Consider the following 13524-nt stretch of genomic DNA (forward strand, 5'->3'; position numbering starts at 1 on the left):
CGTCAGGATCGCTCAGCTGGTGATCTTCTTGCATATCTCACCCATAAATGGGCGCAATCGGTTGAGTCTAAAGGAGAGGCGATGGCGGTGAGTTTGGACATAGCGAAGGCCTTCGATCGGGTGTGGCATAAAGCTCTTATAGCGAAACTGCCATCCTATGGGTTTCCCGAGAAGTTATGCAAATGGGTTGCTAGCTTTTTGGCCGATTGGAGCATCAAGGTTGTTATCAACGGTGCATGCTCCGACTTAAAACCCATAAATGCTGGTGTCCCGCAAGGCTGCGTGCTATCCTCTACACTGTTTCTTCTGCATATCAATGATATGCTGCAAATTCAGCAGCAGTATTCATTGCTATGCAAATGATAGCACAGGGTATACTTCCTACACCGGCCGTGCTAACATGTCCCGGGATAGCGTCCACGAGAACCGGAACTAAGTTGCGTCTGAAATCGAGACTATGGATTGCAAAATCTCGAAATGGGGCCGACAAAATTTAGTCCAATTCAACCCCAAGAAGACACAAGTTTGTACGTTCACCACTAAAAAGTCTCCCTTTGTCGCATCCCCTCGATTCGAGATCACTCCTCTAACTGCCACAGCCTGTATTGGCATATTGGCCTCTAAAAAGCTTGGTGTACTCAGTAAGGCGAGACAGTACTTCACTAAAAGCCACTGCCTGCAACTTTATAAGGCGTTTATTCGGCCTCACATGGAGTACTGCTCTCACCTCTGCGCGGGTGCTCCCCAGTACCCACTTCTTCCATTTGACCGCATACAACGAAGAGCGGCTCGAATCATCGACGATTAAGTCATATCCGATCGGCTTGATTCTTTGGCATTGCGTAGAGATGTGGGTTCTCCCTGCTTCTTCTACCGCATTTATCACGGGGAGTGCTCAGAGGAGCAGTTCGGGTTGATTCCAGCGGCCAAATTCCACCACCGGACATTACGTGCAAAGTACCATCCGCATCACGTAGACGTCTGGCATTCCACAACGGCGCGTTTTGTTAGAATTTTTTTGCCTCGCACAGCCACTTTGTGGAATCAATTACCGGATGCGGTTTTCCCGTATAGATACGACTTAGGGACCTTCAAGAAAAAAGCATACTCCCAGCTTAAAGGCCGGCTGTTGTTGCGGATGTCCATGGGCGCTCGCCTCACCTCTCCCCATCCCGTGAGCCTCTTGCCCGTTTGCCCACTCTTATACAAAAAAAAATATCCCTCACGCGGATAATCATTGAGATTGCTACGCTTAAACTCGTTAAACCAATTTTAAATTGTGGTACGAGATGGGGCTTCATTAAGAAATGCTAATCGCAGCCTATCATAGCTTTGTTGTTGTGTAACCCCACAACGAGTTATAATAAATCATTGACAGAAAATTTTCTCGCGTTAGATTCTTTTTCACGTGTAACAAGAGTTTTAGATTTGCCGCCAATTCAGAAAAACAAATGACAAATGAATGCAATATACTACTTATATTAGGTTACCAAAGATTTCTAAAATTGAACTTCAAAAGAAAGTTATGATTAGCAATGTTTCTAACTGGCCAGTTCTAAACATTTTCAGTGTTACCCACGTATAAAAAAGCATTAAAGCGCGTTCTTTGAGTCTTTAAAACTATAATCTAATAATATAATATGTCAGTAGTTACAAAATTGCTGCGTATAATCAATCTCAGAAAAACAAATCCTATGGTAAACCTTGCTATATTAGCTGTGAAAGTGAAATCAAACTAAATATAATCTTAAAATATAATTTATTAAACTAGAAAACTTAAATTATCTTAGCAATATTGGTAATTAAGCCTCATAACATTTTAACGAATTAATAGTGAGTATTTTGATTCAATATTTTTAATTTTCGTTTCAATCTAAATCTAAGATTCTCTCTTTATCTTTTTGTTGTCATTTAGTTGTAAGTTTCGGATAGTCAAAAGGTATATAGGGTTTTTCGTATGGCGGAGGGCGGAGAGGTTTCCTATCCTTATCACCAGAGCCCGCCATCTGTAACAATAAATGCATATTATTAATATTAATAGATTTAATATATATATCATTTTTATATTATTGTAAAGCTTATATTTCCGCTCTCGATATATCGATTCTGTTTCGTCTGGGAAAGACCTCAGCTCAACTAAAGAGGCAATAATACGTTCACGTTTGGCAGTATTGGCATCGCTTTTAATATTAATTATTAGTGCTTGGAGGACCATCCTTCCACCACCAACTTATATCACGTCAAAATGCAAACTCGCATCATGTTGACGTCTGGTATTCAACAATCGCACGATATGCGAGGAACTTCTCGCCTCGCACGATCACTTTGTTTATTCCATCTACTAGGCTCCGTAAAATTGCTAAATCTTTTAATGTGGATTGTGTTATATTTAATAATAAACTCCCAAATGAGATTAAAATATTACCTATTAAAATATTTAAATGTATCGTAAAAAATAAATTAACATCTAAGGCCTATTATAATGTGAAAGATTGATTTGAATGATAAAGATACTTGGAATTAATGTTCTAAATTTTGTTAATGAATATTGTTATACTCATTTGAATGCTATTGTAACTTTTGTACTTCATCCTGACTTGCACTAAATAACTAATAAAGTTTTACAGTGAATAAAGATTTTTTTGACTTTGACTTTACATGGCGTTCCGTGCCAGTGCTCAAGTCAATTTCCTACAATAGTAGAGTAGTACAACAGTACAACAGATTTACAAGAGCAACATCTCAAGTCAATTTCCTTATATCGAAATATTGGGGTTGAGCAGGTTATCAACTGTAAAGTAGATCCTGTAGATGAAGCCACAACCTGAGAGTTGAACAGCTTACAAGATTTTATGACGATACGTCACTCGAACGGTTAGCTCAATTGGGAGAGCACTGGCACAGAACGCCAGAAGTTGTGGGTTCGAGTCTCGCATCGTTCATTAATTTTTTTTTCCAAATTTTATTTGTGTATTAATCCTTGAAGTGAGGGTTATCACTTTAAAAATATAACAAATTATTTAAATATAAATAGCGCGTAATAATTTTGAATAATTTGTAAATCATGTTTGTTTTTAATTACAATTATTGAATCAAGTTGAAATTCAAAATTTCGAAAGCTTTCTATGAGCTAAATTTTTTTTTAAATCGGTCCAGAAATGGCCGAGAAACAATTTAAAACAGAAATCAATTGGAGTCACCCGGTGGGAGCTCTGCTCAGCTTCGCTCAAAAAATAGTACTTTAACGTCAAACAAGAGCGATCGAATTAACGCACGCACCAATACACATACACATGACACACGCGTATATGATAATTACGTCTTTAAACACGTTGTAGCTAGGTAGAGACTTGGGTAAAGATCCCACTTCCCAGGAATCGATCCATTAACAGGAAAAAAACATAGGGTTTTTTTTTAGATTGTATCAGCATAGCAATGATATGTTAGACACCTCCAAACGATCTCCGTCCGTGATGCCGTATACACGGGCCATGCAGGTCTCTCTCGGGTATTCGTCGACCAGAACCTTAAACCATGTTCACCAAAAAAACCCCATTTGTCGTATCACCGCTCTTCGACAACACTTCCCTTAAAGCCTCGCCTAGTATCGGAATACTGGGTCTCGAAATCTCGAGTGATTGCCAATTCCATGGCCATCTGGAGGGCAAAGCTAAATTGGCTTCGAAGAAGCTGGGCGTTATTAATAGAGCACGGCAATACTTCAAGCCGACCCACATTCTAGCGCTGTACAAAGCGCAGGGTTGACCACACTTGGAGTATTGCTGTCATCTCTGGTCTGGAGTGACCACAGTATCAGCTCGATCCATTTGACCGCGTGCAACGCAGAGCGGCTTGAATTGTCGGTGACCCAGTGCTCTGTGAACGGCTGGATCACTTGGCGTTGCGTAGAAACTTAGCTTCCTTGTGTCTCTTCTACCGCATTTATCACGGGGAGTGTTCCGGTTTTGCTGTTAACCTGATTCCTGCCGCCAAATTCCACCTTCGCACTACACGCCACAAGTTAGGATATCATCCCCACCATCTGGAAGTTTGGCGGTCATCCACAGTGCGGTTTTCAAGGAGGATATCCATAATATTGAAATCATAAATTTGCGCAGCGGCCATCTTGGATTTCGAAAATGATCCCAAATTCGTTTTCTGCACCCTCGAGAACCTCGGATACGATATCCATAATATTGAAATCATAATTTTGCGCGGCCATCTTGGATTTAAAAAAAACCTGCACGATACAAGGCTAGTAGGGAAGATGTTCTAATTACTAGCAGCCGCGCGCTAAACCTGCACGATACAAGGCTAGTAGGGAAGCCCGAGAGTAAAAAATACTCTTCCTCAATCGGTGTCAATCGCTCTCTCCCTTGACCAAAAACGTCTCATCTCCGTGATGCTTCCGTTTCCGTTTCATTTGTAAAAAAATTACCCTCATGCGCCTAAAGAAGTTTGAAATTTTGACCCAGGCGTCATGTTGATTCGCCCAGGTTGTACCATAGAAATAAAATGAACCTACCTAATATAAATGACAGGACACGCAAAAGTGTTTCAGTTCTATTAGTCCTCTTTCGGATATTACAGTGATACTATAGTATAATTGAACCTAAATATTCAATGTTATATCTATAGCCCTATAGATAGTATAGATGATTTCCGGCTTATAATAAATCATATTATATCGATAGTTCGACAACAGCAGCCAGCACGCATGACGCAAAATGAAATTGTATTATTTACACAATAAGTACATTATACTAAAATGAAACAAGTGTCGCTAAAGCGGGATGCGCGAATTAGTGCACCATAAAATTACAACAAGTAGCGTGACCTCTCGGTCCGACAGTCCGACTTACACTGCCGCCCTTTGAACGCGCACGGACCCGCCCATGCGAATTTCATATAGAAAATAAAGAATAGTTATTTTTAACCTAATAAGTCATTATATTGAGTCGCCAATCGTTCACTTTATGAAAAATACTAGCCAAAAATTTATGCGAAAGAAAAAAACTGAAATTCAATGCTGTTTAGAAGTAGTTACAAAAATTCAAACAAAAAAGGCTTCACTTTGAGATTTTTTTTCATCTATTTATAACATTATACGATCTGTATAGCCGAGTGGTTAGCGATCCTACCTACTAACCTAGAGATCCCGGGTTCGAATCCCGGTAGGTGCAAGCATTTATATGATGAATATGGATGTTTGTTTCCGATGTTTAAATGTATTTATGTATGTTTATATGAATTTATGTATGTTTAAGTAAGTATATGGTATTAAATATATCATTGTCTTGTAACCCATAACCCAGGCTATATATGCTTAACTTGGGGCAAGATAATTTGTGTAAAAAGTGTGTCAATATTATTATTATTATAAGAATAATTTCAAACGTTCAAACTAAAATTTAAAGATCCTATAAATAACATATTTTGTATGTTCATTTATATTTACTCAATAAAGAACAGTTACACGGAGAAGACCACTAATTGACATATACACAAGCCTTAAAAAAAAAGGGCTGCAACGCTTTACCCCTGGTGCTGCGGATGTCCGGTTTTTTTTAATCAAAATAAGGGACGAGACGAGTAGGACATTCAGCTGATGGTAATTGATACGTCCCGCCCTAATGGGCGAGCCTGAGCGGCACTGCATCGATTACGACGCTCAGGATTCTTTGAAAAACCTCAAAAATTGTGAGCGGCACTACAAGTGCGCTCGTCACCTTAAGACGTAAGATGTTAAGTCTCATTTGCCCAGTAAATTCACTAGCTAGGGCGCCCTTCAGACCGAAACACAATAATGCTTACACATTACTGCTTCACAGCAGAAAAAGGTGTCGTTGTGGTACACATAATCTAGCCGGCATTCTGTGCAAAGGAGCCTCCCACTTCCCTTCAGGTGAGCCTATTACCCGTTTGCCGCCTCTAATAATAAAATACTTTTATTTTATACTACAGAATATTTGCCATACAGAAATTATACTATATATCACTTATTATGAACAGAACCGAACGTATTTCTTTCGATGGACTCTTTAAAGAGTCCATTAATTGAAGCACTTGTTTTATAGAGTTTAATATACTGCTAGGATAATGCTTGAATTTCTTCTACCTTTGTGTTGGTAATATTTTCGGAGTAGGTATTTGGTGATAGGCATATTGCAATCTCTAATTCTGATGTTGTAGGAGCCACATAACGTAACTCGGAACGGTCTTTAACTTATACTTTGTAAAAAGACATAAAAGGCATTTATTTTCTCAAAATTGATTCTTTTTGATGTCATTTCTAATAACTACTAGATACTACTACCGCTTCGGAAACAAATGGCGCTCTGAGATAGAAGAAGCGGCGCACGAAACTCTGCCAGCATTCTTTTTTTGCGCTCTTTTCAATAAAAATATACAATACTGTACAGTCATTTCTATCGCTATAAAATAATCACAATCTAGTCCCAGGCTGTCCGATTATTTAGATATTCAGCAGTGGAGTAATAGGATTTACGACAGGGCCATTTTTTATAAAACATTTAAATTTATTTATAGATAATGCCTGAACAGTGGCTGAGAGTTTATTATAGAATCTATACATTTACCCTTAAAGCTATTATGTATCTTATGAAGCCTACTAGAATTAGTTACAAGCAATCCCTTATTTCTAGTGTTATAATAATGAAAATCACTATTAAGAGCAAAATGTATATATGTAACTCTTCTTTTTAGTTAAAATAAACATAGTCGGCGGTGATGGCGCATCATGGGACCCAGTCAGGTTGCTGAGGGTGTTAAGGTGCTCCATATTCATTGTATATCTTTATCCTGTGACATTTTCTTAATAATGTAGATAAATCCATGATGTTCTGATGTTTGTTCCCAGTGAACTCCTAAACTAACGAACGGATTTAAACGGGGATTACTTCATGGAGTGCAGTTTAGATATGATAGTTTTAATTTCGATTTGGGACCTATAATTATTTCTATTTCCAATACTTAATTGTTTTGTATGGACATATATTCTACGAGAGAATTTAGCAAGCTGGCGCAAATGTAATGTTGTTTTGTAAATTGCCTAATTAATACTTTGTAAAAAAAAATTTATATACTTAAATAACTAAAAAGATATCATTACGTTCATTTTAACAAAATATTTTTTACAATAAAAATACATTTCTGTGTTACATAATCACACTATTATGCTTATTGAAAAATTTTAACTACTTTTTAGGATTCCGTAGCCAAATGGCAAAAAACGGAATCCTTATAGATTCGTCATCTCAGTCTGTCTATCTGTCCGTCCGTATGTCACAGCCACTTTTTTCCGAAACTATAAGAACTGAAACTCAAATTTTTTTTTTAATCAAACCCATACGTGTGGTAACCTGAACTGTGTAAATAAGGGCCACTTTGTCACAAATGCTTACACCTAACAATAAACTTGATCGGGGATGCAATTGCTCTGGAAGATTTCAACTGGCCGTCCAGATAAGCCATAACCCTTGCAAGACTTAAAAGATAACGTTAACGAGGAAATAGATAATTTGTGCCAGTTCACCATGCCTTAATACGAGTATTGCCTTAATTCATCTTTCCGGGGAGAAGTTGCCACAACTTGACCGATATCAACTTTGAATTGATGCCAACAATTTTACATTTGATCATAATTTTTTCTTGAAAACGGTGTCCAGTTTGTCTTTTTACCCTTTTAATTGTAACCGACTCTTTTGGGTGCGATTTTGACCTACTTAAAAACTTAAAACGGCCAGATTTCGTTCAAACTTCGTGGATATATCGAAGACCGATGACAATACATTAATTTGATAAAATTATTAAATTTATCAATTTTCAAAATAAAGTTTTTGCTAATTTTTATAATTTTTATCTATCGTCTATAAGGCGGGAATTGAAGTTCATTTTTAAATTTCAATTTATTTTAACAAAATGGTTACCAATTCGAATTTGTACGAAATTACATTTGTGTCATCTTGTAAAATAGTTACGTACCTTATAAGTTGTGGTGGTTGTCTTCTAAAGTGATCGTATAATATAATAACAAGTGCAGCTGGAGTCTACGGTAGCCGATACACGTCTATTAGTAAACTGAGAATTTGGTGACCTTTTATAACTCCCTTCGATAACAGATTTACCATTATCTCACAAATAAAGGAATCTCCGAGTGTTTGGGTTTTCCAAACGTACTTGATATTTTTGTTTTCTATATACGTCTTTTATCTTGCAATGACAAGATTTATCATTCGATCACTCATCGCGCCAACGTTTGTCTATCTCCTGGGGATTCATTCGATTTCCGCGTCAGAATTGGGAAAATCCACTATCTGTGTCGACATTATCAATACGATTACGATTAACGGCCGTTCCTAATATTCAGTCTGTCTCTTACTTGAGATAAAAATCGTAAGTATCGTTGACTTTTCTGTCCCAATAAACTTATCGTCGATAACTCACCTTATTCGTACACGCTGTCTGTCAATGGGACGACGCGACGTATAGTTTAACAGCGATAGAAGATAAGGCGATAAGAATGACTTATCGGGTATATTGGGACAGCTTCAAAGTAATTACTGACAGTAGAAGGTAGTAATTTATCTCTATCTGTAGACACGGACGAGTAAAAAAGTAAGGACTCCGTGTCATCTTACATAACAGTGAGGCACGAAAACAAGCCGGTAAACATGTAAATACCGAGCCCCACGCATACACTTACACTAATACAAGCCGATCGGCCGCCATTATGAGATTTGCCATCGTCTGTATTATAATAATAAAATATTTTAAAAATGCCGTCATGCGTTGCGTAAAAGTGTAAAAACAACAACAAAAAACAGTATTTGTGGATATATGATTATTTAAGGGAGAAAATATTGTGTAACTGGTATACCCCGTAACCGCACACATACTAGCATAAAGGTGCTTCACTCGCTAATATCACGGCGCGGAATCCTTCTTTTTTACTAGTCCGTGTCTGTAGATAGTATATTGGGAACGACCGTAAGGGGATGTACTCTTATACCAGTCTTGAGTTTATCAACAACTTTACAAACTTATCAAACATTGCTCTGTTATTTCTGCATTTCTCATGCAAACAGTCAGATGTGCTAATGAGGGAATGTCCTTATGTCCCCTTTTATCAACTGCAGACTAAAAGTAGATTAATTATTATCATAAACATTTTTAAAAAGCGTATTACTAAGATGTTTCACGACATGATCTATGAAAGTCTCTTGAAACACTTTGGCTGAAGTCTGTACTCGTTTTGCCAAACCTTAACTGATGTCGGTCGGTTAGAGTTATCACTCTTTGAAGCTACTACTGAGCTAAGCTGAGCATACACTTTGTCATTTAGGTTGTCGTAATGCTCTTCAATTGTGAAAATTTTAACATCAGTGAAAAGATTATTTCTGTGCTTTTCACCTTGGGCAGCATTAAATCGAGCCACTCCTGTAAGTATAGGGGTTGATTTAGTAAAAACTTGTGTATGTACAGACATATCTTGTATATCGACGATAAAAACCAGGTCGCATATGCGAAAGAGTCCTATAGTGTATTTTCGTTCTCCTAAGTTATCGTTTCCCACTTTTAATAGCCTTTATTGTTCCGTCGCGGTCGTTCCATTCCTCTATGGTTTTCGACACAGGTGTACGATTTACGTATTACTTAATGGACTGTATTAGCTCGCTACTAGATAGAGAATAACTTTCCTAATTTTAACAATGACTTTATTAATTACTGCAAAATTAAGTCTATATATGAGCTGATATAATTTATGAGAGCACTCGGTCGCTGCTGTAAGTGAGCTGCTGAGATTGCTGATCGGGCGAATAGCTAATCCACCTAAATTACATTGTTAAAATAATTATTTGTTCGATACTCGAACAACAGGATATGTTGCTTTATCTAACGATAGTTAGATGTACTATACAATTAATACCAACATTTCAATCACTGTCGGTTCTATACTGACTTTGGACAATTACTTATTTGGGCATTCAATTATTGCGGTTTATGAAAAAATATGTGAAAATTATTCCAAATAAAAAAATAAGTTTTTAACTGTAGCCACAGAACAGGTAAAAGAGAACTGTTCTGTTGTTGCAACAATATTTGTGGCCCGATTAGTTAGGAAGCTTAAGATCACAGCTTCATTTATATACAAAAACTAGCTGACCCAGCAAACGTTGTATTGCCGATATTAAAATCGCGATACAAAAGTAACTGTAGTAGATGGGTGAAAATTTTAAGATCTATGTATTTTTTTTTGGTGACTCATAATCAAACAAATTTAAAAAAAAAATGTCAATAATATAAAAAAAAATGGCGTGGACCACCCTTAACATTTAGTGGGATGAAAAATAGATGTTGTCCGATTCTCAGACCTACCCAATATGCACTCGAAATTTCATGAGAATCGGTCAACCCATTTCGGAGGAGTTCAATGTTTAACACCATGACACGAGAATTTTATATAATAGATTAATCTACGTCATAATGTGTCTTTGTTAATTTGTTTATGGAATCGGAGGAGTAAAGAGAAGTACGGGTCACCTGATGTTTGGTGATCACCGCTGCCCACAATGTCCTGCCACACCAGAGACACTTAATGTAAAGTGAAATACGAAGATAATATTATATTTCGAATGTTATATAAGTAGAGCCTCCCCATTTTCTCGCTATTTCAAATGATTTTGTACAAACTGTTTTGTATTTGTTTAATGTCCATGTAATTAAATATGCAAAAAGCGGTGTTATTTTTATTGATATTTTATCAAATTACACATTATCTTTTCAGCAGAGTTCTATCTTATTCTTTTGTACAGCAATAAATTGTTTACTCTTGATAACATCTATTAAAAGTGAAGAAAAAGATAACTGGAGTATACAATCGTTTTATGACGTAGTTTTGATACAAATCCAGTTAATTCCTTGATAACTTAAATTTACACAATCACTTCTATTAATAACTAGCTTATATCCGCGACTTTGTCGGCCTTAAATGGGTATCGCGCTCCCCCGGGAACTATCAAAAAATTTGTCACATTGTTCTGTTTTATGGAAGAGGACAACACACAAGCGTACGGGTCATCTGATATTAAATGATTATCGTCTCTTGCAATATCAGAGGAATCACAGGAGCATTGCTGGCCTTTAAGGAATGTGTACACGCTTTTTTTGAAGGTAACCAAGTCGTATCGTCCCGGAAACACCGCACAAGGAAGCTCATTTCACAGGTTTGTTGTACGTGGAACCCCACACTTCTAGATGTTGGGGATGCTATCCTAATTTGTGACGTGTCTTGCGTAGGTGGAATTCGGCGGCAGGAATCAGGTGAAACAGCTCTTCGGAACACTCCCCGTGATAAATGCGGTAGAAGATACACAATGAACCGACGTCTCTACGTAGCGCCAAGAGATCTGGCCGTTCACAGAGTACTCCCGACAATTCGAGCGGTTCTGCGTTGCACGCGGTCAAATAATTTGAGCTGATACTGGGGTGCGCCGGACAAGAAATGACACCAATACTCCGTATGTGGCTGGACCTGGGTTATTCTGTGTTTTTATGAGCGCTAGAATGTGGGGCCGGCTTGAAGTATTGCAGTGCTCTATTTCTGACGCCCAGCTTCTTCGAAGCCATCATTGGCGTTGCCATCCAGCTGACCATGTAATTGGCAATCGCTCGAAATTTCGAGACCCAGTATTCCGATACTTGGCGAGGCTTTAAGGGAGGTGTTGTCTTATGATTTTGGAGAGCATGGAGGTAGTTTTCCGGATCCAAACTGTCTCTTTTTTTGGATTGGATGGACAAGGGCTGAGTGTCGGAGTAAACGCGTTAGCACCGGCGTCAACGCCCTTCTGGATGATGACATTATTACTTACTCATGTATTTCTGGAATGTGCAGCAACTGTTAATCTTTAAAATACGAGGTCGCTCTTATGTCTGAGAACCTCTTAGGATAGATCTGCGCCATCCATATTATCAGTGTACGCTACGCCTCTTTCACTTACTAAGACTCTAAGGGTAGTAGATGTCAATGATTCAAAACTTGGTCCTGCTCTGAATATTTCTGCGACATGACAGAATGAAGTATATATACAAACATCTAAATCTACTTCATGTAATTATTACTTGATTCCCATCATATTCACCGACAACATCCGATATAAGTAAAAAACATTATATAAATTAAAATATTTTTATTATAAAACGGGTCACTTAATAATAATATTATAGCGATACATAATATAACATGCTCACACACTAAATGGTTTCCGAGATTCAACTAAGGTTGGGTTTAATAAACAAATCATTTGAAACAAGGATCGTATCGTGGAACTTGGTTCGTCATCTGTTGAAGGTAAGTATTACGCAGATAGGACGCTGTTACGAAGCAGGGGTTTGGCTGGGGCTGTAGTTGAGGAGCTGGTGCGAAGCATGGGCTGAGGTTGTGGCGGCTTGGACCAAAACAAGGATTCGGTGAAATTGTTACACTGCGTCCGCTGGGAAAGACAGGAATCCCGGTGATATTGCGCGGTCTTTGCATTCTGTTAAATTAATAAAACATTCTCATGAATTATGTGAGTTATTATTGTAGCTCATATTTACTACTAGTTTGACGATACAGAATTTTTAGCAGTGGGAGGCTCCTTTGCACCGGATACCGGCTAGATTATGGGTACCACAACGGCGCCTTTTTCTGCCGTGAAGCAGTAATGTGTTAGCAATGCTGTGCTTCAGTCTGAAAGGCGCCATAGCTAGTGAAATTACTGGGCATTATTAAATGAGACTCGACATCGTATGTCTCAAGGTGACAAGCGCAGTTGTAGTGCCACTGAGAATTTTTGTGTTTTTCAATAATGCTGAGCGGCACTGCATTGTAATGGGCACGGCGTATTAATCCCATCAGCTAAACATCCTGCTCCCATCACCCCTTATTTTCCATAAAAAATAGTGCAAATTTATAAATAAAAATATAGAAAATTCACTATATCATTAATGATTGAAAAACATATTTAATAATATCTTAATAGAATAATAAAGTGAAATACTTACATTATTTGTTCGATAAACCTTTTCAATGTTTTCGTTAGAAAAGCTTATTTTCACTCTTTGTTTATGCTTACAGTTCTCTCGCTGTAAATTATAAGTGTAATTATAGTTTCAATAGCGGTCTTATATATATTGTTCTTTATCAGGTTGCACATTATCTTGTCGGCGAATGTACTTTTATTCTATTTTTGTAACAATAACCATATTTATTTTAATGATATCTATAAAATATGCTAAAAATAGATAATTGCCGTTTACAAGCGTATTATTTTTTTCTACGAATCCTATGAATGTAATCAAAGAGTATAATAATATATAGGTTATAATATAGAATGTATTCTTTGATAACTTTTCTGTACTACCTACTTTTTTTTTTTTTATATTAATTCGTTCTTTCGAACAGGCTATAGCCAGGGGCCTTACTGCCTTGTCGTTAGTATTTTCATTTCTTTGGTATTTATT

At 37.4% G+C, this 13524-nt stretch overlaps 1 protein-coding gene and 2 long non-coding RNA genes across 3 annotated transcripts in view; 1 reads left to right on the forward strand and 2 right to left on the reverse strand.

Moving 5' to 3' along the window:
• The window catches only part of LOC126965614 (uncharacterized), a 136364-nt gene that overhangs the window by 7091 nt on the left and 115749 nt on the right, over window positions 1–13524 (forward strand). The gene's annotated exons all lie outside the window — the stretch shown is intronic.
• On the reverse strand, window positions 1743–8323 carry LOC126965624 (uncharacterized). Its single transcript, XR_007729569.1, has 2 exons — window positions 8005–8323; window positions 1743–2006 (listed from the first exon to the last, which is right to left on the reverse strand). It is a non-coding gene; the product is annotated as an uncharacterized LOC126965624 (long non-coding RNA).
• Window positions 12190–13147, reverse strand: LOC126965622 (uncharacterized). Its single transcript, XR_007729567.1, has 2 exons — window positions 13066–13147; window positions 12190–12557 (listed from the first exon to the last, which is right to left on the reverse strand). It is a non-coding gene; the product is annotated as an uncharacterized LOC126965622 (long non-coding RNA).

This window comes from Leptidea sinapis, chromosome 8, assembly GCF_905404315.1.
Source record: "Leptidea sinapis chromosome 8, ilLepSina1.1, whole genome shotgun sequence".
Lineage (NCBI taxonomy): Eukaryota > Metazoa > Arthropoda > Insecta > Lepidoptera > Pieridae > Leptidea > Leptidea sinapis.